Source organism: Pygoscelis adeliae, unplaced genomic scaffold, assembly GCF_000699105.1.
Source record: "Pygoscelis adeliae isolate BGI_AS28 unplaced genomic scaffold, ASM69910v1 Scaffold21, whole genome shotgun sequence".
Classification (NCBI taxonomy): Eukaryota; Metazoa; Chordata; class Aves; order Sphenisciformes; family Spheniscidae; genus Pygoscelis; species Pygoscelis adeliae.
The window spans coordinates 5,434,311-5,461,121 of record NW_008824243.1 but is presented as its reverse complement, the minus strand read 5'-3'; the positions used below and the strand labels follow the sequence as shown (position 1 = coordinate 5,461,121).

The 26,811-nt window shown below is 38.4% G+C and overlaps 1 protein-coding gene across 1 annotated transcript in view; it reads right to left on the bottom strand.

Moving 5' to 3' along the window:
* Positions 1 to 26,811, bottom strand: part of FRYL (FRY-like) — a 166,863-nt gene that overhangs the window by 104,251 nt on the left and 35,801 nt on the right. The window lies entirely within an intron of this gene.

Here is a 26,811-nt window from a genome sequence, read left to right as displayed (position 1 = left end):
CAAACCCTTTCCAGACACATCATGCTAACTATTTTTCTCCACTCTCTAGTCACAAAACTGAAAGACTTGTTCCTTATTAGAAATATTAATTAATTGATCAATATGAATAACACTGGATATATTAGTCTCCCTCTCTAGGGCTTTCACTCTTACACTGAAATTGTCATATACTAAGTTTACATATATTTATCCACCTTTAATTTTATTTTTCTCCCTAAGCACTCAAAAACATGTCTATTATTACAGCTGCCGCCCAATGTGAATTGCAGTACCGAAAATCAGGTATCAGAACTCACTCATACATGAGTTTAACACACACATAACAATTAGAATAAATAATTAAAATTCTTGTCTTGCACACTATAAATCAAAATAACTATTGACATCTCTAATGATGCCACAGATCTACCCAGAAAGGTCTGATATTTCTCTAGCATATTCCATGATTGCAGACATTATTTTTTTAATTGATATTAGGAACTGATATTAAGAATTCTTACCTATTAAGATTTTATTTTCCTAAGATAGTTGTGTAAGGAGCCTAGTGTCAGTCTATTTTATTGTATTACATATCATAATTTGTTCAGGTAAGCTTCTTTAAGGCTTTTTGCAGTTAAAGTGTGAGGAGATGCACTTGTCCAATTTTTATGAACTTTCAAAATTTGTCTGTGTTTTCAACTTGTACATGTGCAATTCCTATTAACTAAACATTATCCACAATTTTTACTCAAACATATTTTCAGTATTCAACTCATTCATGACAATACTGGTTGCCATGGAGACCAAACCTTTGGTACTTCACTTCGCATTTTCCCAAGTTTGAGTCTCAGCTATTCATAATTTCTTCTATCAATTCAGAAAGTTACATTTTGCATAACTCAGACTTCCTCAACTTCCATAGAAAGTATTAATTTATCAAATGTATTGCTGAGGCGAACAACAATTCAACATGAGTGAAAACAGAATGGTCACAACTACCTCAGCCTCTAATCAAAAAGGGAGGTTACTTTGCATAAGGTTGGGAGTACTACATGTGACCTGTGTTTTTTTTCCCCTGAGTATTTTCTGTACAAACTTGCTGTTTAGTTGGAGTAACGCTTATATTTTGCTGTACATAAACTGCAGTATGCCATCTTCGAGGCTGGAAGGACTTGCCAGGGTCACAGAGCTGAGTTCCCAGCAACCGGGGGCAACACCAGAATGACATGCAAGCACACCACATGCCATAAAGCATTTCTGAACATCCTCTAACACTTTGATCTCGGTAACAGAGGTCTTAAAAGACAGAGAAGAGCATGTGTCACATAGCGCAGGCAATAGGAGATCAAAGACACTGCCGTGTTCTAGATCCCTGTGGTAGAAGTTCGCTAGATGAAAGTACACAAAGGTGGTAGGAAACAGACCAAAGTGCATGCTGCAAAGAAAGGCGACAACCCAAAATATCTGACTTGAAAGAAAAATTCTTTCTTATCCCATATCTGATGATTGGCTTATCCCTCAGTACAGAAGCATAAAAGTGCCAGGTGCTTTAAAAAATATTTCATTTCTGTACAATGTGTACATCCTCCAGCATTCGAGCTCTTGTCACTCTTAAGCCATGATGCTTCCAAAGGCAGCCCAGGAAACGAGAGGGATGCATTATGTGTCAAGAACAAGAGCACAGAGGTTTGAGGAGAGAAGAGGCAAAAAGAAGAAATATATCACTTCCTAGCCATAGCAGGTAACAAACAGAAATGCCAAGTATGAGATTGACAAAACAGAAGAATGCTGCAACACACAGATTTTGAACAACCCTCATATCCATCTGCCGATGGCCAAAATAAAAAAATCAAGTACCTAAGGACTCCTAACAGGTACCACACGTTTCTAAGTAAACGGTTGCTTCTATCCTAAATATGAGAGTTTCTAAGAAAGCTAAAGCTGTGTTCTACTCAACAGACAAATTGGACTCTATTATTTTAAATCACATATTGAAGCTAACAGACTGGAAAGAAATGAGAAGTTTAAATCTCCTTTTGAACATCATTAGCGGTGTCTGGTCAGAAGAAATTTAGCAAAGCAGTTGCTTTGGCTCCTTCTAAACTTACTCCCTTAATGTGCGGAGCATGCCACAACCCCCACATTATCAGGACTGGGGACTTAAGGGAACATGCCACAGCTCTGGTCCAGTCCACGCTCCTGAACAATGAGAAGCTGGTACTCAACCAGCTCTTGTCTCGCTATAAGGAAACTGAGAAGGACTAACGTGCTCCTTAACGCAGAACTACATCTAGATTTGCTTTATGTAGACAAGTCTTAATAGCATGTTTACACAACACACTTCTGTCTCCAGTTGTCAAAAGACCACCTTAAAAAGCCCCTGCCATTTAAGAATCAGGAAAACATTGAGAGCTGATCATCTTCTACCTTTACTTTGCATTAGTAAACTAATCCTCAGTAAGAGACCATCTTAGTATGTTAACTTTCAAAGCTGCAAAACAGCTTCTCTCACTAAGGATGAGACCCCAAGGCTGTTTAGGCTGATCTAAACCCAGACATACTGCAGGCAAATTCTCCCCCCAGGCTCACGCGAGAACATAGGAAATCAACTCAAAACGGGTAAACTGGACAAAAACCTAACCCTGGCAAGAAAAAAAGAAGCAACTGGACTACAACCAGACCAGCTCCCAGAACCGTTGCAGAAATGTCAATGCAAGGCAGAGGGCATGACCATAAAGCCAGGGGAATGTGGTACCAGGACAGCCTTACATCAGCCTGCAATGCCACGAACCCCACTCCTTGGCTACAGTTTCACACAGCCCCCTTCAGATGGCATAAGCTGCAGTATGGTAAAAGGATGCAATCCCTCCCCGCCGGCTATCTCCTTCCCTGTACCATGCTCCTCCCGTGCAAGCAAACACAAGTGTGCAGCTGTGTAATGAACTGAACTGGAAAAGCAGCATACGTATTAACTTTTTCCCCAGGTTAATTTTGCCACAATCAGTTGTCCAATTCGCTCACCACATGACCGCACATACGCTTGCGCCAGCACAAAGATGAGAGTCAATGCAGGGACAGCACTTGCCTTTTTACTCTTTCAGGAGCAAAGCAGAGTTAAGGCTATCCTACAGTCATACATGTTACTAATCTCTGTGTTCACACGCACAAACTCTTCAGTTGGTAATAAACCTCCCCAAAAAACCAAGGGAAAAATGTCAAACTGAAGCAATTATAAATGCTGCCATGAGAGGATTACAAATATCTTAGTTTTGCTGAAATGCCAGCGTATTCAAAAGGCAGAATAAATGACTAGGATTTACTTTCATCTATGAACTTGCTGAGGACTCTAATTCATTACAGCATTAACGGTTCACATTGATGACTCTTGCCTCATATATGACAACGTTCGTGCTTTTATCTGCTATGTAAAACCAGTAAGTTAGTTAAACACACACAGGGAAAAAAAACACATAGGAGGGAAAAAGGGGAGGGAGCTTGACTGTGTTTAGTAAGAAGATATATAGTAGTCCCTTAAAGAAAAGCCAAAAATCTATTATCAGATTTCTTAACTAGGTCAACAACATTATTATCTGGTATAATTAGGTTCAATGGGATTCATTTACTCATGAACTTGCAATCGATAACACTGTAAGAAGGGTCTACGTGGATTTCAAATAGCATGTTTAATGGAAAAAAAATCTCATTACGGGACAGAATTAAATAATTTCTTTCTGCTATTCTTTGCCATCAAAGCATAAGCCGTTCTCTGCTCTTAGCTGCCAGTGAAAATTTAAGTTTCAAACATTGTTTTGAAGCTTCAAAACATGGACCACTCTACAGAAGTCCAGATGAAATCTGGAACCAAAAAATCATACCACTTGCAGCAGTTCAAAAACAAAAAACTACTTTTATAAATTGCTTGAAAACACTGAACGTTATTCACTTGAAACAATATCCTGTTTGTTTGCTCTGATGGGAGCTAGTGCTATGTGGGAAATCTGGGAGCAAGTGCCGTAGGAAATCACTGTTAAACAGTATTGTTTGGTTGCTAGGGCCACACCAAATTGTTTGGATAGTTTCAAGGAACAGTAAAACAATACAAAGGATAATTAGACAGACAACATGCTCCTAGGTCCAAAGGCAACACACCCTGATGTATGCTAAATTAGAAACAAAGTTGTTTCATGTTAAACACAAGTGTCCAGAACTAGGAAAGGTTACTTAATACCCAAGTTGAGATTAAAGAATGCTATTTTTATCATCCTGCTTCTCTCTGTATAGCCCAAATGCATCGAGTATTTGAGGATGTAAGTAGTGTCCTATTTACCAACGAGATCATTCAGGATTCAAACATACAAAGCAGGTACCAAAAGGTAACAAACACACCCCAGCCTGTCACAGTCTATGAGTGCATTTTACTTCATGGCTAATGTGAAATGATGATTTTTAGCTTTCGTACACTTTTTTTGTACTACTTTACACTTAGCCAAGTGTTGACACTTCATGTGTGCTTTAAATAGTACTTTCCAAGTTTCTCATGTCTTTTCCTTTAACTGAAATTTGTTTTCAGTTACTGCTGTTTCTCAGGAAGTTGGAATGGTCAGACTGAAGCAAAACTTACATCAGGTATCTCCCCTCTTTCGAGATACCTGAAAATACATCTAGAATTATTTTATGTATTTTAAATAAGATACTGAACTATAAAATAAGGATACTCAACACACTTTTGAGAGGGCCTCCATAGTTTTCACCAAGCAGATCATATTCTTGGTTGCTATTTTTAAGTTCATTGCTAAGGTAGTAAATCATTTTACACAGCTTACACTTAATGATTAAGCTTTTTATTATTATTTTTGCAGCACACGTAATATCACAGGTACTTTAAGTTTCCTGTGATAATTGTTGCAGGACAGGGTTTGCATGTCCAACTGCCAATATGAAAATTCCCAAAGATCGAAAATACTGTGTGGTTACTTAAAGGAATTTTAATTAAGCTTCTTGTCTTCTACTCTGATAAACATCTAGAACATTTCATCCTCCCTCACAGAAGTGATATTACTATACATGGAAACATATCTGTAACAATTGTTAGAACACTTCATAGCAACAAATCTTCAGTTATTTTACCAAAGGAATCATTATTTTTTCCTAATAAGGATGTCAACGCTCAAAAGAGACGACAACCTATCCAGTATCATCCCAACAAATTATGTGCAGAGCCAAAAAGTTAAACCTAGGTTTCCTGTGTCCCAGACCAGCAGTCTGTTTTCTAGAGCAGAAAACTTCTTTAATAACCTTATCATTATTTCACAATTCTACAATTCCTGTAGACCATCAGGTTTCTATTGTTTCCAAAGTCTCCTTACTCATATCAGTGAAAAAAACTCATTATTTGAATGAGAGAGATGGAGAACATCTTTATGAGGACAACAAAGTTCAACATATACTGCTCTAGTAACAGATGCACATTCCAAATCTTAGCCTCCGGTCTATAGACAAATATAAAGAAAGAGCCATTCTTCACTTAAATCTCTTGGATTTGCTTTCAGAGTAGCGACGGGTGCATGGAGTTGCTATTCGTTTATCCAGCTGATTTGCCTGGGTTGCTGAAGCTTGTGACAGCACAGTAGACCAGCCAGGTCTACTTCACTGTTTTTTGTCCAAACTATGTACCACTAGTGATAGTGCATGGAGTCTGTCCCTAAGTTGGATTTATTACTGCCTTACTAGCTCTAGCTGTACTGAATCCCAGCTGATCTCATGCACAGCCAGCACCGCTGCACACGCGGCTCTGGCTGGTTCCTTGGTTCGCCAGCATCACGCAAGTGCTGGAGTCAGCAGTCTTTGCAGAGATGGTGGATACTTCTGCATTATACGGCATTTATCCAGATTTTTCCATTTATTTCATTAACACTCATTTACCAGCAAAATGTTACTCATTTTAAACTGTGCTAATAGATTACAGTAAAAGAGAAGAATTGCAAACTTGTGAAATATACATACACACTTATTTTAACCACTTCCAGTTATATGTAAATGCTATTCCAATTTTTTCAGTGATGTATATTATTCTCAATAATGTGCTTAGATGGACTAAGATAATAAGTTTCTGCTAGATGCCATTTTTTGAGGCATTCTTAGGATGCATTTTAAAAAAAAGTACCTAATAAAAATATTATTCAAGATACTGGTATGAAAACCTGAAAGTGAAGGGAGAGGCATGGCAGTCTCCTGACACCATCACCATGTCACTTTACAAGATGACCTAAATAATGTGAATAAAATCCACAGTTCTTGCCAGTGGAATTATGTATCTATTAAGGGCCACTGACCACACAAATTTTCGTAAGATTGTGTTACCTAGCTATTCCTTTGCTTTACATAATATACACCTACTGATCGGTAACACCACAAATATAAACACAGTGGTTGAAACTGAAATCAGTCCAAATACATTAGAATATACGTGACCAAGGAAAAAAAAATCTGCTCTTTCTCCCATATTTCTCATATCTTAGTCTGGATACATAGTTCCTGATGAACAAACATCCTATTATTTTCAATACAGACTACATGACTAATTCATCCAGTGACACGAGGTATGGCATTCTCTCCTCCTTCTCTGCGTTGGCAGTATACAGTTGTCCTGGTTTTGGCTGGGATAGAGTTAGTTTTCTTCCTAGTAGCTGGCATAGTGCCATGTTTTGGATTTAGCATGAGAATAATGTGAAAACACACTGATGTTTTAATTGTTGTTAAGCAGTATTTATACTAAGTCAAGGACTTTTCAGCTTCCCATGCTCTGCCAGCAAGGAGGTACACAAGAAGCTGGGAGGGAGTATAGCCAGGACAGCTGACCCAAACTGGCCAAAGGGATATTCCATACCATATGATGTCATGCTCAGTACATAAACCGAGGGGAAGTTGGCCGGGGGCAGCGATCGCTGCTTGGGGACTGGCTGGGCGTCAGTCGGCAGGCAATGAGCAATTGCATAATTTGCCTTTTTTTTTCTTTCCCTGTTTTTTTTGTTTCTCTCTCTCTCTATTGTTGTTTTACTTTCCATTAAAATTTACTATTATTATTATTATTATTTACTATTATATTATTATTTCAAGTATTAAACTGTTCTTATCTCAACCCACAAGTTTTCTCACTTTTGCTCTTCCAATTCTCTCCCCCATCCCACTGGGGGTGGGGAGGGTAAGCGAGCAGCTGTGTGGTCCTTAGTTGCCAACTGGGGTTAAACCACGACAACAATGAATTATCTTTGGAAAATGTTTAATAAAGACCATGGGTCCACATGGCCAGTTACACTACATGAACACGCAAAGAAGAACCATTATCTCATTAATGAGCGAGCCACATGGAATAAGAGCCCAGATTGCAAATTCTTACTCATGTCTCTCTCTTTCACTGATTTTATGTGAATTTGATGAAAAGAATTAAATAACCAGCAGTAGTAGGTGGTAGTTCTGTCATGCATTTATGAAATGTCACATGTTAATAAGATGAATGGATTACCCACCTGTGAAGTAGAAACAGGCTTAGAACTGGCTTAGTTCAGTGGTATGGTTCAGTGTAATGTTTGTAAAGCCAAGTCAAACCTTTCCGTGAGAGGAAGTTATATGTGTATTGATAACTTCCCCTCCATGTCTAAGTCGGAACTTACATCTTACTTCTGCAGTAGAAACACTTCCCTATTGACAATTTATCTAAGGAGCTTCAGATACGTTTATATTACATTTTAGCCAATGGAACAAAGAAACATAAATGAACGCTGCATCAATAAACAGAAGATCAGTTAAGGATGCCCTGGGAGGGAATACGGAAAGTTTTTTGAGTGTATTGTGGGAACTGGTACTATGACAGCTGAGCTTTCATTTGGACTCAAAAAAACAGAGAACAAAAACCTCACAGAAATCTTCTGAAGCTTTATCACACAAATCATTTTTCTACCCCCAACAAATATGAACATCCTTCCTTTATGGAAAGTTGACTCAACTAGGAGAGCAGCTGCCAATTTGTCTAATTACAGGTACTCACATGAAACTTGTTTTCCGCTTTTGAAGCCTCTGAAAACACAGGCAAGAAATTTAATCTTAGCTTTCCCCAAAATGCAGACTCCTCTGCTAGTAAACAGTAATAGAAACATTACTTCAGGCCAACACAGAGACACAGCAGAAATTCTAAGGCATAAAATCTTAATCTGGCAATATCTAGTTTTCTAGGTATCTTGGGCCAGATTACAATCCCTTAGCAGATACAGTCTTGCTGCTACTGATGATCCTCAAATTTGAAGTTCTGCCTTATAACTAGGTAGTTTGGTCCTTCCAAAGATGCAGTAGTCTTTTTCCCCACTGCTGCTAATATCTCTGACAGTTTATTCATAAACTGTAGTTTTCAGATTTTCATTTGGCATAATGCTTTCTAGAAATCTAACCAAACAGTCTCCTGCAAGGGAGAAAGCAAAAGAGAAATACGTTTCAGTAATATTGCTTCAAACTTAAAACTGATTTTTTTTGTTATTTAAAAAAAACCCATTAATTTAAGTTTAGAAGAAAATTTCTCCTCCATCTCTTCCACACCTATGCACATGATCCGAGATGTATGAAGTCAGTCTCCTATAGTGTCAAACATAGACAAATCCTTGAAAGGTCTCTCTTCCCCTTCTAAACTCCCCACCACCAAAATCTTCTGGAGACTTTTTGCTCTATTCTCGGCCACATAGCACCTTTCTCCCTTTTTCATACTAATATTCAGACACTCTTTGAGGAAGTATTGTGAAGAGAACAAGAAATTCTTCTTGCCTAGCTGCTTTAATGGTTGAGCAAATTCTAACCAGCAAATATTCCAGTCCCTGGACAGGACTTCATATCTTGCAGTCTCTTCCCTACTTTATTTGAGAAGACTCAAAATAAAATAGGTGTATTATTTCTTCCCTGAAACTCTAGAACAGACAGAAAGATAAAATAGTTAACAGAGATAAAATCAGGAAAATTATTTTTAAAAACTTTTTTTGCCTAAACTCAGATACATGAGAAGAGAGAAACTGGGCTACGAATTTCCCCCAAGTAAATCCACTGGCTTTGCCACTTCTTAAATAAGGACTATGCTAGTCATTCCTCTTACCTTTATACATAGGTGAGAAGTAGCAACCGGGCAAAACCACCTTTCTAAACCTCTCATCTGTGGAAAGGAGCACCACAAATGAATTGCAAAATACCAATTTAAGTGTTTATCCCTGAGGAAAGCTTTCTTTTGGGTAAAAAAAAATTAATCACAGCAATCCTTAAAAGTTGTTAGCAGGGTAACACGTTATCCTCATACTGTATATAGAGAACCTGCTTCTCTATAGAATTGTGACTGAACAGGATGAACAACAGCCACGTGCATCACGTACAATCACCTAAATCAGATGGGCGGATAATTTATATCTATGGAAGGTAGAAAACACAAATACTTGTATTAAGAAATGTAACAGTTGAAAAAGAGGTCAGATCTGACATTCAGGACAGTGTCAGGACATCCAGGGCAGCCGGTTAGAAACAGACTATTAGTCATTGCTGGGCTCACTCTGTCCACTGAGAATGTTGGACTTGAGAGCAGCAAAGGCTGCTACCAGCTACAGTCTCAAAGACATTTGCTAAAGCTCCCCTGATCTCTCATGCCATCTAATTCTAACTTAGTATGGGATGGCAAGGCAGAATGTTCCATCTATGGTGCAAGCAACTACCTTTGCGAACAAAAAATTTAAATTTAAATAAATAAATAAATAAAAATCACCAAGATGTACATAAGACCAATTTCACGTATTTACATTTTAAAAAGTCCTTAACAACGTAACAGCTAGGACATAGATGGGACACACTGGCTGAAATTGCTAAGAGCATATGCAAGAAGTAGTACAACTCATTATGGGAATCACTTTACAGAGCCTTCTATGGTAGACCAGGCATGTAGATTATTCTCAGGCAGGGGAAAAAAAAAAGAAGAAATTAAAGAATAATTTTGATAGCACAAGATGCCAAAAGACCAAACCATACACATTGGAAAACAATGTGATAAAGCACAAAAATTGGAGGGGGAAGAGGAAATCGGTTTGAACTCAATTGTCTCAAGTCCTGCCCAGTCGTTCTTGATTATGGCATGCCATCAGGAAATCCTGACCATTAAAGTGTCAGACCACTAAAAATGTAGTTTATGTAATTCCTTTTCTAGAACAACTGCCAGAATAGAAAACCTCTTCAGATAAACCATTTTAATTAAAAATCATATTTTGAATTTCACCGAAACCTTCACTTAGAAAGACATCAAATTTATTTCATAGCATACTTCCAAACTGCTAATATATTTAACATGCTTTGCTTCACTGTCAGAAAGCTGTTCTCATGCAAGATCAGCTTAAAAGAATATAAAGGATAAGTCTCTCTCATCTGTCCATAACCTAGAACACAATATAGCAGGAACGTAAAGGTTCAGGGCTATAAGTTAAATTCCCAACGGTAATTTTCAGTTCCATTTAAAGCTGCATATATAATAAAGCAAGTTAGACTTAATATATTAATTTCTGCTGGAAAACAGTTCTGTAATCAAGTTGCAAACTCCTCAGAGAAAAGATACCACTCCAAGCACATCTGTTACCTACTGTCTTCTTTCCCAGGAGACTTACTGTGAAGACTTAACATGACCCTACTTTCAAAATACTTTGCACAGCACCAGCAAAGTACTAGTGCTGTGCTGTCAAGTAACAGAGGTACGTATCCTGGTATCTCAGTTTCCTTCAAAACACTGAACTATAATAACTGAGCATATAACTGCCAAGTTTCATTCATTTACAAATTTTGTATTCCCTCAAAAGAGTAACCGCATAAGCATAAAAACCCCTACACTTGTTTCTTTACTTCCTATAACTCAATATTAGGCTTCTACAGCATTTTAAGTCATACCTTCAGAAATGATGCAAACACAGAAGCAATTCTATTCCAGCATGATTAAATTGCAAAAAAAAAAGCTCTACTAAATTTAAAGAGCAATATCTGATGCTTATTTTTTTATTTAAAATTATTACTGCAACAGGAGTAAAGATGACAACTTCCTTTTGAATATGGAGAGCAAGGATAGAATAGCCTAACTTTGGCTTGTTCCGTTAGTTCTTCTGATCCACCCGCCCTTAGGAAAATGTAAACCAAGTCACCATTAAGTCTGAGCTAGTAGTATTCCCTGGCTTTCAAGGGGACCTATAAACTCAGGCTCATCACCATACTAGTCATGGTTATCAGGCTTTTAGATAGTACTGTGCATTTACATAATAGCCGAGAGGCCATAACCCGTGAAAGCACCACAGATCTTTTCTTATTCCCTCAGTTCTAACTCCTGGAGTCAGAAGGACAACTGAAAAGAACTCTGCTCAGATGCCGAACTATCTGGCATCAATTCCAATGATTCGTGTCATCAATTTCTTCTTTACAAACACAAGCAGTTACAACTTTCTCTGACAATGTAAAAGCTGAAAATGTTGACACCATCCCATCCCATCGCTCACTGCTGGATTCCCAGCCTGGCCGCAAGAGTTTGGGTAAATTGCACCAATAAGGATCCAGGAATAAGGTATCCATTTGAGCTTAACAGGTATGTATAATCCTATCACCTGTATCAATGTTTTCCAATATTTTGCCATTAGCAGACTTTTTTCTTTCTTTTCCTTTTAAGAGGAAGTTTCCAAGGGGGATGAAGATTCCTATTGCGCAAATGTAAGCTTGTTAGGGGCAGTTTGCTTTCTCTCCATCCCCTCTCCCAGGCAATAACTGCGGTTTGAGAGCCACAGAACGATGGTCAACTTCTCAAGTGACAGGCAAGTCTGTGGGTAAACTTGCACACACACGTTCTCCCCCATGCCCTTTTTGCTTAGTATGGAAAGTGTGCCCTGCTCAGCCCATGGGGGTGGGGGAAGCAGGGCAGAGAACAGAACATTTACTGCTAACAGAGAAATCAATTTTCTCCTTTCTGGTCTATCAAATTGAAGACTGCACCAGGCTGTAAACGCATTGATGCTCTGAATCCTGTTAAGCACGAGCTAACAAAGGCAATAAAATTATATCAATGCTTGGCTAAGTGATGTTAAACTAAAAAGCATAAGGGAGGCAAAGGCAGCAGTGGGAAGATACTCCAGTAAGGCCTGGGGACTAGAAGAGTAGAAAGAGAAGGAAAGAGAATTATATTTGCTAGTGTTTATTCCAGATTTCCATATACACTGTTCTACAAGTTAAGGAAGGACACATTTCCAGAGCAATAACGAGAGTGAACTTACTCTGCATAAAGACTTCATTTTTATGGTACATTAATTACACGAAGAGAAGGAAAAGCACAAACTAAACCCTAAATCTAAAGAAGTAGAAGCTTTAAGAAGTAGTACCTAAAAACCTAAAACTAAGGCAAGGATATGGCATCAAAAGAATACAAACACACTGATATATGGGCTGCACAGACAACTTAATTCTAACACTTGTCACTGCAAACATACAATCTATGATGAGGTTTAATATATTAACAGATCCATATACACCACACACAAAAAATGCATCAAGTAACAAGGTCAAAGTGATCATAGGCATGTCTTTGCTAACCAGCAAACAGAAAAAGAAACTTAAATACCTTCTCTCATCTTTCCTAATCCACATTTCTCTGGAAAAACAAAACTCCACATACTCAGCTTGAAGAATTAAGGATATAAAAAAACCCCTATTGATGCACTGTACTGAAAGAAAAAACAATAACAAAATGCTCAACAAATTTCTGCTTGTATTATTTCCAAAAAGATAGTGTCAGAAGCCAGCAGCTTTTGCAAAGTGTTCTCTCGCTGAGCACAACCCAAGGTAGTTTGTTTAACCCCCCCCTCCCACTGCCTACTTATTCTTTCCTTGTGAGAAGAGGGCAATTCCAGCTCCTAGTAGAAAGAGGAAAAGACTTTTCCTCATTATGCTCATTATCCTCAATTATCCTCATTAATGTCAAACTGATACCTTTCCTGAGTAAATGTAGAAGTAATGAATACTGGCAGCTTTGCTGTAAAAAGCTATTTTGGAAAAAGACTCTGGAGCCTCAGTTACAAAGTAACCAATAATTTCAAATCATGTATCATTAAAAAAAACCAAAACCTATTTTTAAAAATCTATAAAGAAACCAAATTAATTTATCTTAATATGCTACATACAAGCATATTAATATTTCAGATGAAAAATATTCCTACAAGTTAAAGCTCAAAAACATTACATTAGCCCAGACCGGGTCCATCTAAAGAACATTTTCACATGTTTGTAAGTAACTGCCTAGTGAAGTACTCAGAAATATTATAATAGTATTTCTGATACTGAGGTATGGTTTGAAAATTGAAGTGTTAGATATACACACAAGGATTAAAAAGGAGAATAAACAAATACATTTGAGCATTGGAATATGCTCAAGCATATTAGTCTCAGGCATTAAGTATCAATTTCAGGAAAGAACAACTGTTCTATACTCTGATTCTGTCAGTTTTGCCTAGTAATCCTCCATATGAACATAGGAGCTGAAAAGGGAAATAAACCTCTGAAGACTAACTCAATCTGTCACGTTTAACACAAACATGCCAAGGAGAAAAAAAAAAAGAAAATCAACATTTTCAAAAGTATATTCTTACAGTAAGTTTACTGAGGAGTCAAAACAAAACAACAAAAACCAATTTTTTGCACATCCAGGCAACTACCTAAACTTAATTGTCAAAAAAAAAAAAAAAAAAAAAATCTGAAGATACTCCCTAAATTTTTCTGCCCTGCACTGAGGGGATCAGCTCTTCTGAAAATTCAACTCCGATGGGTTTCAGTTCCCAGTACAACTAACCACAGAGAGAGAGGTTGATTCTTTTTCAACTAGAGCATAAATTCCCTTGTGATGGCACGCACATATCTTGCAATGTTGTTATAAATTCTCTGTTTTTAAATTAGCTATAGTTGCCTGTATTTTTCTGTTCACCAGATGTACTCTTCTGAGCAAAGTCCTTTCATTCACCAAACTCTACAGAAAAACAGCAATGTCAACTGCTGAGTTGATGATGGACTGGGATATCTATTTTCATCTTTTCTCTTGAGGAAAAGTTTGATGAATATGAAAATTAGCAAATATCTGTAAGATTCAGGATGTTCACTACGTCACTTATCCAAATTTGTTTCGCTTCTGTGGTTAGTGCGGGGACTTATTTTGAGGCTACTCAGCCTCAAAGTCTTTTTAAGTCTTTAACAGCATAAGGTAGCGCTGAGTTCACGTGAAGCCCTAGTTAACAAACTTTTTTTAAAAGTATGCACGAGACGCTTGTGTTTCTAACCAGACCTTCTGAAGAGATTTATCTATGTTAACTGCAAATAAAAGTAAACTAAATTAGCAAGAATCTAAAGTTGTGCAACTCCTTAGAAAAACAGATGACAGCCTTCAGGGCTTTAAGTCTTCAAAGAAAGTACAAGGGCACAGCACAAACCTGGCAAAAAAATCTCACGTAGCATGCAGACATAGCCAGCGCTTGAACTGGACCTCTGTAAGAAGACAATACTAAGTGCCATGCAGTGCTATTCTTAGCCACCATAAACACACTGAGCTTTCAGAGTTAACAGCTTCTTTGTCAGTTCCAGGGGAAGAGACTAGTCACATCTGTAACAAAAACAGGTTATCATATGCTTGTCCATGGAACTCCAAAATACATGGCTAAATTGGTCATTTAAAAGATTTGAGCTGTATGTATTGGAATTCAAAGGAAAAAGAAAAAGTTTTTTTCTACTACCTTCCTCAACTTCCATTTTAACTTTTTATCTGATTCCAATTTACTTCAGAAAGTAGTTTGCTTTCTCCACAATAAGAACCTTTATCTGGTTTCAATATATCCTTACAAGCTCTAAAAAGCATTGTGGAGAACTGTACCTGAGAGGCTTAGACTGGTATGAACGGGAAGGTCTGGCTGTGGAGGCACCAGGGGAAAGTGGGGCCCTCAGCATGGCCTATGGCCTGCGTTAATGGCACCCAGGTGAGCAGGTCATGGAGAACCCCCACACACACATCCACCTGCAGTTTCACAACACACCCAGATCTGGAGACAAAGAACCATGACAACTTGTAACGACTCACAGAGGTAGGACACGATGGAGACACTGATCACTGTCAGCTCCAAAAACACATATCCAAAATCTGTTGGCAACCGAAGAGGAACCCAGGACATGAGAATGTAGCACCTGGCATCCTTACCTCCCATACAATGGACATGGATTCCAGACCTAACAGCTGGACACAAGCATTGTGGTGCCTTTTTGCTGGACAAACATCTTGAGCACCCCTGTCCTGGTGCCCGGCTGCTGGACGGACCTCTTGCACACACGCTCTGGGGCTTGAAAGACTGCGAGAGCAAGTGAAAATTCTTTTTTTCCCTCAGTTCTTATTTTAAATAACATCTCCTTTCCTTCTTGTAAGGTCTCACTTTACATCTGCTACATGGTTTATACAATGTTGCAACAGTATTTCCTATACTGTTTTGTGATAAAAATTAAATAGTAGGATTCATATTTTTGTAGGAAGACACAGAAAATATCCACAGTCTATCAGCAAAGTAACAGAGATGCTCGCCTACAAAATGAAGTATGGTAAAATCTGTTCTGAAGTCTTCCATGCTGATGGACAGGCATAAAAATGTTTATATATAAAACCATATTTTAAAGAGAGCAGCCTGTAAGGAGGTAGGACAACTGTATCACAGCTACATTCAGAACTGTAATCATTTGAATACTACCAGGTTTTGAAGCTTGAAAAGTAACTAAGCATCTAACTGCATGCACTGACACCAACTACGGCTTGGCCATTAATGACAGGAGCAGTATTTGGGTGGTATTTAGAAGACTACACAGTTCACCACAAATGTAAGAAGAAAAGAAGAAATACTGGAAGAAAGATATGAAACTATTAAGATTCTGCTTTAAAAATTCTCCAATGTGCAGTCCTCTTCAGGAACAGAGGGTAAAATTTTCTAGTAGAGGATATCACAAAAAAATGGTTGTATAATCCATAACACTCCTTACTACAGCTACATGAACAAAAAAAAAATAAGGTCACTCAGGTTACTGACCAGAATTAGCACAGATAGCTAGCCAATGCCACCATCTCCCAAGCTGCAATATATAAATATACTGGTAGCATTATTTTGAAAACGGAGCAATACTTGCTTCATTCTTACTCAGGTATATCATTACCAAAATTGTTTTTATGCGTTGCCCAGCTATTCCCACTCAACCCTGGAAATCTCAGCTTCTCTGGTCAAGGTTTTGGACTTCAAGCTTACTCAAGTATATCAAAGTCACACAGGCAAAATCTGTATGTATCCTAAGAAAACATTATCTCATTAATCATTCTACAAGCAATAAAACACAGATTAGAGTAACAACTGAACAACTTTTGAGGGGGACAGAAGCAGAGAGCAGGGAAGCAGTCCGGCCACAGTGGGACTGTGCAGTGACCATAGATCTCAGTCGGGGGTTAGGGCCTCAAAGCAGGGAGCGCTCTAGTCTTGACACCTGGAAGGCGACCAAATGCAAACCACGAAATGAGAACGAGCTCTGGCCTCTGTTGAGTTACACTCTCAGCCAGTGACCTAGAAATTTGAGTTTCACATCCAGAGCTCATCGCTCATCTTTCTCCCTGATGATGTGGTATTTAAGTTTGTACTGTCACGTATTAACACCACCATAAAACACCAAGCTGGTTTAATCACGCTATAAAAGCCCACTTCCCTTCTGAGCTGACTATAAGTTTGCTAGACCCACAGAAGAATGAGATTACAGTTTTCTTCCTCTGCAGATGAAGAACAGGAGGCAGTCTGACCAGCAATGCACTGCTACTCCACAGACACAACTCAAGGAGAGGAGCAGTGTTTAACCTCCAGAAATATGTTATCAATACCCTGCTAAAGCAGCTGCACTTGGCAAGAAGCACAGGACAGGAAAACAGAGGAAACTCAAGAGAAATCTATCTGGTTTTTTCCTAATTGTAGATGCTGATGAAGACTTGTGACCCTTCACAAGGCTCTGCCTCCTCAATGGAGTCACAACACAGACCGCACACAAGCAAACATCTTCAAGTTAACAAGACAGACCAATACATTTAAAGGTTAGAAAAATCCCATCCCCCTCTCACAAGACTTTTTTAGCTAAGACACACACAAAGCACACAAGCATTACAGTGCCATTAACTCATAAGGTTAACTCAGGCCTAGCCTACAGCTGGGGACTGGAGCTCCTGAGAATTGTAGCCCTGCAGAGAAAATCCTGTCAAGAAGGCACAGCTGCTCTTCCACACCTTTATGGGTCTCTGTCACCTCTCCCAGTCCCCAAATAGCTAAAGCTATCCAATATTCACGATCACTTTTTAGCAGCCAGTCTTCATAACCTTAGTCTTAAAACTGCAAATATAAAACAAAACCAAATAATTCTCAAGGACTTGACACCATTTTTCTCAGCACCATTAATGTAAATGATCTTAGCAGAAGGAAGGAAGTACAGAAGAGATACAAAAGTTTGAGAAAGAACTTAAAAAGTGCAAGATTATATCAATAAACCAGTATCTAAACTAAAATTAACTGAGGAATCAGTACTTCCTCACTTCAGGTCTGCAGAATAAGCAGTGCATACTATTTTTTTGTTCTGAAAACTTGCATCTCCAGAAAGACACCAGTTTGGCACAGCAAGATTCAATTTTAGTGACGTAGAACTTCAGCTCAATAGGCTTCAGAAAGTTTTCATGCTCAATGGCGGTGTAATTCACACCCTTCACCACATTTTAGATAGTGAAATCCTACAGGCTTGCTTCCAAAAATACAGAACTAATGTCTGTGTCCTCCCCTAGGGCCCACCCAGGCCCTGTCCTGCCATTCGCTCCCCTACTCAATTAAACAAATTATGTTGTTGTTTCCCTTATCCTCTCCAAGATGAGTACTCTAGTTTTTCAGTTACAGTATCCCCTTCAGGGATAATGCGGCCATAAGAGATAGGCACAAACTATAAATTAAAAATAAATAAGTAAGCAAAAATTATTCAAACAAACCTTTAAACAGTACTACAGTGACAGATGCTAGGAAAACTTTTAACAGTGGAATCACTTTCCTTTTGGTCACCTTTCGCCATATTTGTGAAACCTGGTTTTGCTCCTACTGTTTTGCTTAACGTAATTCTTTCAGAATTAGTGATACACTTTTACTTTCTTTCCTGTGGAGGAATAATTATAGCTTGAAGTACCCTCTCAGGGTTATTTAAATTATTATTTAAGAAGAAAAAAAAAAAGAGAAAAAGACTCCAAAATTTTTCTCATCCATGCACTTCTGCTATGGAATTTCTAGGTTTTGGATTCCTCCTCCCTCTTTTCCTATCCTGTTCATTTCTGAAGAGAGCAAGGTTGAAAGAGAAGAATACCCCTACAAGCAGAACACTTCACAGCTCCACCTTAATATCCCCTGATCAGTCTATCATGGGTTTCTGGCCACAGCGTCTCAAACAGCTATCAAAAAAACTTTGAACTCCTCAGCCAAACCTCAGTACATCTGGGTTAGCTTCCTTTGCTTCGCTGTCATAAAAACAAAGTGCCAGTTGCCAGCCTCTCTTTTTTCCAGGACAAGACCTCATTTGTAGCTGAAAGAACAGTAAAAATCTGGTGATATTTGGCCCAACCGCTATGTCCTGCTGACAGCCGGCACAAACAAGATGTCAGAGAGAAAAAGGAGGCAGGTTTCCACTGAGATGTCAGACACTCAGTTTTCCAAGCCTAACATCGGCTGCATTAAGAGCAGCTGCGTTGTTACTGACCAGTGACCCTGGTGCACCAGCACCCTCGCAAACATCACAGTTCCTAACCTGAAGATCTTAAGTTCTAGTTCAGCAGCATGAACAAAGGAAGCAAACAGGAATGATGAATAAAAGCAGCAAAAGGAAGAAAATCAACAATTCCTAAAGCTACTTACGCTGCTTTGATAGCACTGTGAATATAACAATTGTCTCCAATATCCATTAATTAGTTAGCATTGATTTGCAAGGGTTTAAGGCATTCATACATCTTTCTAGACTAGCATTCTGGTCTGTAGCAATTGTCTACAAAGGAAACTTCAAAAAGTGAAGTTGAAAATATCCCCAAATCACATGCCAGCTGTGCCCAATGGGCAGAACCAGAAGTCATTTATACTTCCCATGCTGTGCTTTCCTAAGATTTCTTTGAGAAATTAATTACTTCTAGAACTTGAACTAATTCTTGAGCAAGAAACCTATAAATAATAATGTTTTAAATGAAAATTTCTATTTTAGAAGCTTGAAATGGTTTGGCTTTTTAAATGCTTAGCAGTCTATTTCTGAGGCTATGTAAATCTGAAGAAAAGTACTTTCTCCCCTTTAGATTTTCAAATTCTTGATTCTTAAGAGAGGAATGAGAGTAAAGAGTGAGGAAAATTTTTTATATGCCTGTTGTTTTCTACTACTACTTTGAAAGCATTATATATTCATTAGTAGTATTTATTCCAAACTGGGTAAAATTTGTCCTACACATATTGCTTTTCTTCTTTGTTCTAACTATACCTACTTAGGGCATCAAGTCTAAAGTCTGATGAAAATAATTAAAGAGTCATAAAACATGTAATTCTGTACCTGTATTGAAACATTTTCCACCTCTAGCTTTTTGACCGTTAACGTATTTTAAATACTTCTTAATCGGTCCATAAAAACTCCTGGATTTGTCTAATGAGAGTTATCAATGCAAAGTCAATGACATGAAGTTTCAAAGTCAATGACATGAAGTTTATTTCTTTCTATACCTTAATTTTTCAATAATTAATATTCTAATATTAAAAGTAATTAAAACAAAGTAATTCCATGCCTTAACATTTTATTTTCTTCTGTTATTGTTATATTTCAGTAAACTCCCCTGAAATTTCTCCCAGAAAGTAGTTTCTACCAGATCTACTAACGTAAACCTTTGCTTGTGACATTCGCACAGACAACTGGGAATGTCAGATTTCAAACACTTAATTCATATTTACAGTAGCATGGCCCAGTGTCTTTCAGGTTCCGAGTACCCCTTTTGATTTAGAATGGCCTTTTCCTCTTTAAGTTTAAATTCACCTTTTATTTTGCACTGTACCTAGCAGAATTTAAAAGCTCCCTTTGACTAGCATCATTACTCTTTGTAGAGGAACAAGGAAGAATATTTCTTTCTATACAGGGGAAAACCTGTAACTACATGCAAACAGGATATAATATAGCAAACAACAGTTTTGCTCCACAGTGTCCTGAAGTTGGCAGTCACCTTTCTAAATAAATAAATACTGTTTTGTCAGTGATCTCTTAAATGCTATTAAATCTCTAGTGTCTGCACCCTTCAATATACCCCTTCAAATACAAAAGCGCCAGAGCTAGAGTTAAAACAAAAAAAAAAAAGTCAGCACAAACGGGGTATTTGATATGGGTTGTTGCAGTCGGTTTATCTGGAGCTTTCCTGAAGTCCATGCAGAGCATGCAGTTTATTCTAACAACAGTAGCTGACAGAGTGGTTTGTATTTGGGGCACTTTCTCCTTTCAATAGCATTCTCTTCTGCAATTTGAATCATTACAGAATCTAGTTATGGGTTTAGCAAAAAGTATACTGCTTTAACAGAAAGAACACCCCAAAGGAAGGCTCATTCTAGCATATCTATTCCTGATGAAGATAATTAATGTATATCCCAACACATAATGTACTTAATACAACACAGGCATCTTATTTAAAAATTAATATGAAGAACTTCACACATGACAATCTTAAAAAAAAAAAAAAATCACAGTTCAAGGTTTTCCATGTTGATGTGCAGAGAAGTCCAAAGTAAGGCCCAAAACTTCATATATCCTCGTCTACTTATGATTGGTAAAAATCTGTTTACATACGCTTCCCTAATGAGCATCCATGCCCTTACTCCAAATCTACACGAAAAGTGTTATAATATAGACTGTAGGCATCAAACAGATAAGGCAGGAAAAAAGTATACACGTAGGTATGAATGTTTAGCAACAGTGAAAGCTAGATCAACCCAAAAATACCCAAAAAATGATCACACAGCTTCAGTCATGCAAAAGAAAAATGAGCAAATATAAAGAAGGCTTCTATGTGATACACGAAAGCAAGGCTCAATAATCCAGCTGAGCTGAAACACCCATACACGCCCACCAAAAGGGGCAGTCAGCCTCTCACTGTTAGGCAGGTGGTCCTGACCCTTCTTTTACACCAGCCCTCATGTCCACCCTCCTTGCCTTGAGATGATTCAATTGGATAATTTAACAAAAACCAAAAAAATTCTCCTCCTTCCCAAGAAAATTTCTGCTGATGTAATGACCCAAAACAGGTCACTAAAAGGATGAGACGAGTACCACAGTTGGCAGGTGAAAAGGTGACAAGGCTGCACTGCTGGGGGCAAAGTCACCACTTTTGGCAAAAGTGATGAGCTCAGCCATCTTATGAAACTTCCCTCATCTTCATCCTGCTCACTTGACCCACATCTAATGGAGCGGGACTGAAAAAGTTTGACAACTTCAGAACTTTCACTTATGTATACTGGGTATTCTTCAACTTCAGGGTGGTACATTGGTTTGACTGGTTTGGATGATCTACTGATAGCCTAGTTGTCTCCTTCCAGCCTCCATCCATTTTAGACCTTGTTATTTCAACCCTACCCTGAAAGAAAAGAAAAATAAAAAACCTATCTTCTCTTGACATAGCAGATTTTACTACACAGAATGTTACTGGCATTTCATTTAATTGAATGTATGCCAACACACCATATATCAGGAAATGCAATGACTCGTGATCTTATGTGCCCCAAGACGTACTGCACAAGTGGCCACCGTTAGACCACCTAAGTTCATAAACAGGGCTAAATATGGAGGCTACACTCCATAATCCGTTAAAAAAAAAAAAATTGACACATTCATATTTTATTGGGTGGTTAACTACTGACAAAAACTTGCTTTTCCCATGACAACTGACAGGCTGTGGAGAAGCCATCATAAGCACTACATCCTTTCTACAGCAAACAAACGTGCTGCTCCAGCAATACAGGTATCTGTAAGTACATTTACTATCAAAAAGCATGCTTAAATACATAAAAAACCCCAAACCACCCAGCAGTGGAATTTAGTAGCTTTTTCAAAACTTAACATAAATTCGGATTAATTTTTCATTTAAAAATTTCACTTTTCAGTATGTCAAAACAATTTTGGAAGATATAAGGAAAAACCGGTACATTCTCTGGACACAGTCTATGGAGTTTCAGTATACAAGACGACTACTAACTGTCATGATTTTTTTAAGTCAACGTTACAATTAACAAAAAGTTTCCTACAAAAAGACTGACCACATTATTATTTGGGATGTTTAATGTTGGAGAAATAAAGTTAACACCCTACTTACTTAATACTATACTTATTTAATTACTATTATTGTTTAATAAGGCACCAAAAATAGTATCTCATGAAAGTTAAGATTTCTCTTGATTGTGAAGTAACACTGATTTTGCCACTGGCATGTAAAACTGCCATTAAAAGATACCTGAAAGTTCTCTAGAGCACTGTACTGCCACTGGTAACTGCTGCCCCAAAGGACAGTTTGGAGGAGAAGGAATCACATAACATCTCAGACCAATTTTTTCCCAGATTTTATTTTTCTTTGTAGTTTAACAGTTGCTGGGGAAACAAGCTGAAATTTATCATGCAATAATGATTCCTAAAATATTAACAAATTGTGCTTTTAGCGCTTTTAAAAAGTATAATCCACTAGCAAACTGCAACAAAAGGAGCAAACCTGTCCTTTCGCTAAAGCCATGCACACTTCCACATACACTCCACCTCACCCCATCTCCTCCTAAAGAACAAGACCAGCAACAAAACATTTGTTCCACAGTTCTTCATATGGTCCTTTTTCATATATGTTCCTGTCATAGCACTGTAAGGTTATCTCACCTTTCTTATTTAAATTACAGTTTCATTGCTGCCATGAAATGAAAAGCCACAGGATAAAAATGAATCCATTACATCCACTTTGTTAAATACTGTATTATCAGAGCAGAACCTCTCTTGAGAGCCGAGAGTTCATTTTTGGTTGGTAAAGGAGGAAGTAAACTTCAGTCAAGCTAATCCTATGGGAAGGTAAACGATTCTTCAATTCCAAGTGCTTTATTCAGAAGTATCCTTCAGGCAGCTCCCCAGTTTTCACATGCTTGTCACCACCTGGCAGCCGTTGCTCCAGTAACTCTCTTCCTTTTAAAGTTGCTCCATTTCTTTCTGATTTTATAACACGTTTTCAAAAGCGACTGCTGCACAGGCAGATAGAGCTCGCTTTCCTGCCATGACTTTGTTCCCAGGCTCACAAGTCTAAGTAACTTTGAAAATCACTGTCACAAACCCTTACCAGAAAGAGGCCAAGGGCAACGACCTCGATGTAGCTTTGGCAGGCGCGACATTAAGAGCAGTCCCTGTCTCTTAACTGGTTTGAGTTCTTGAAATATACACATGACTTCTGAATCAAGCTGAGCAAGCCGATATGAAAAATCTCATGAACCACCTCCAACACTGATGTACCAGAGGAAGGTAGGGACAAGTTCAAGGACAGAGAAGCACCCACAGGACAGGTGTACCCTTCTGTTTACCAGACAGACAGAGACCAGAACTGCAGCAAAGCAACAGAAAGTTGTGCATTCGTTATTAAAAAGACAACAGATACATTTTTTGTTCCTTTTTTCTTGTCCAGAAATCATTATTTATTTCTGAACCGGACAAGATTATCAAAACAGTCGATATTAGAAATACAGAAGAGCTTTTAAGCAGTAATGGGTTGTACACGTGTTTACTGGAAAGCAGTTGTTTCTGTCTAGACTGTAAGCCCCAGAAATACATGCGTAGTTTTCATTAAAACATATGTCTTATCTTACAGAAAGGTATTCATTACATAATGCTTTTCATTGTAAGCAGCACCACATTTGGTTTTTGAGCGCATGTACTGCGTTACTAAAAGTAATTCTCATGGCATCCAGACCTCCTTAACCTTAAACAAAGGTTTTTGCGGACAAAATATGAGAGCTTTCTTACACCAATCGACATAAATAACAGTAAAAATGAATATTTTTGCTACAAAATCAGAAACCTCAGAAGAACGGTTAAACAGGCTGCATATTCAAGCTGCAATGGACTAAACAACAGAATCCATAACTTTAAGAACAGTAAGTTACATTAGCACAACTAAGATTCCTTAAATGCTATGCAGCCAAGCAACCGGAGGACAAGCCAGTATAAAGCCTCCATTACATCCACAACTTCAGTAAGCAAATAATTCTTAGGCGGGAACATCCTCACTTCACTGTTGGATTAAAAGAACATTCCTGACTCAGTTTAAAAAGAAGTAATGCCTAAAATTGTTGGCACGGAGACAGCATTCTGAAACTAGGCCATATGAATGTCACTTCATTGTTGTTACTGAAAGAAAAAAGATCGACTACAATAAAACCTTAGCCAGCACTGCAACAACATTATGCCAGCTAAGCAAGCCCTTAACCAGACCCATGGAGCTTTTCTGCCTTTCTGTTATATACTTAAAACACTCTCTACAGATGCTTTTTATGTATATGGAAATGCATGCAAGCATACCCACTCCTCTTCTGACATTCTTGATCATACAAAATTCTTAAGTTATCGTATAAACCACAAAAAGTAGCATTTGCCTATAAAAATTTTGCGAAACACCGGAAAAACCTCTCTCAAGTAATTTCTCAGCATATGCACATCTATTTCCAACATGAATTTCCAAACACATACTCAACATAAATATTGCGTAATTCCTTGTTCTGCACATACTGCATCACTTGATTGGAACACGTTTTAGGAAAAAAAGCAACCGGCTTGCCCGCTCAGCTCAATTCACTAAGTTATCCATGTGAATCACAATACTTAAACCCAGGCATCACGGGCTGCGCAGAGCGGTCTGCTCCTGGCCGGTCTGCACAGTGGAAAGCCATCAGAATGCGACTCTCACACACTTAACAGAGCAGACATGCAGCTATGCCGTCACCATGGCCATTTCCACAAATGGAGTGGCAATCGTGGAAAAAAGTGACATAAACCCCAGCTATCTAATCAGTGAGCACAGAAAATTAGTTTGTTGGTAGATGATCCAGGTACCACTTCCTGATGAAAGAGTCAGATGATCTTCCTCCGCTGCGCTTACGTAACAGAGGACATAAAGGAGAAAACATAGCATCATATATAACCTCTTCTCAGATACCCTTTTTTATTATTACTCTCTCTCTCGTTACAGCTGACAATTGTCTAGTCTAGATTCTGCAACTCATCTCCTTATCTATACAGCAATTATTTATCTAGTTGTAGATTGAATTTATTGTAACTGAATGTATCCTACGGTTTACTTCAGTTTGGAAACAATATACACTAATAAAATCAACATTAAGGATTTTTAAATCATTTCCATGAGACACCTTCAACGTTTACTATGAAATATTAGAATAACTCTTCTGATTATTTCGGCAAGAACGTTAATAACAACCGAGTACTATTACAAGGTATAATTTGGAGCAGATACAGTTAATCTGCAAGACACAAACCAAAGTGAAAAGCAAAACCTACAAGGCTGCCTGTTTTGAAATATTCATTGCTGGAACTTAGAAGTCCTAAGTCTAGAAGTTATTAGTCCAAAACATGAATTACAGCAGTTAGTACAAAAAGCAAATCTCACGTCTGAATAAGCTATTAGGACAAACCAAGTATCTGCATACTACCCTAGCACTGATGAATACACTGTACAATAAATAACTTGCTACTAATTCCTTCAAACAAGACAGACAGGTGAAACAAACAATGCTGTATTGGGGTAAAAATCCCAATGGAGGTATTTTGATGAAGCGTTTGGCGAGTGGAAACTGCATCCCAGTACACCTCAGACAGCAATTAATGAGACATGACTTGAAGCCAAGACACCAGATACCTCCTGCGTTTGACTTTTCTAATTTTTACAAATACCAGAAACTTAAGACATACGAAATACTTAGCTGCCGTACAATTACGTCATCTTTATCACCTCCTGGTGTACTGTCACCAAGCGGCTGTGCTTACGGTAGCAGAGCCTGCTACACAGGGCAAGGCAGCTCCCGGGCCTGAGACCCTGCATTGAAGCGTGTGTGAAGGGGTGATCTGAGGACAGACCGCTTGCCTTTACCAAGAGCAGCATCCTTGCCTTCGCTGGTTCAATTAAGACAAGCGATCCTCGTAGAAACTCGAGGTCCGGGCCATGTAGAATATCAAAGCGGGCACTTTGTGCAGGTATAATAATGAGTTTGAGGCACAAAAATAATATCCGCTGTGAAACACTCAGTCTGAGGACGACCGTTTTGCTTCAGAGGAGCATTTAGAGCTTGGCAGAAGTAAGCCACACTCTCGGCATCCGATAACTCCGCAGAGACAAGCATCTACTTGTCACCTCTCTCAGACAGCAAAGGGTGCAAAGAATTTTATCAGACTGAAACAACTGCAGCCTGGGAGTTTCGTGTGTATATATATGTGTATGTGTACGTACTGTCTTACACCACAGCTGGGAAGCAGATAGAGCACTTTGCTTGCCTCTCACACTGGCTACGCCGAGTTGCTCGCAGGACCGCTAAAAGCCTTTTTTAAAGCGTAATTTTTCACAGCAGCATGTGAAAAAAAAAACCAACCCCACCAAACCCGCTGTGACGCTGTGGCGACGTACTACCGCTGCTG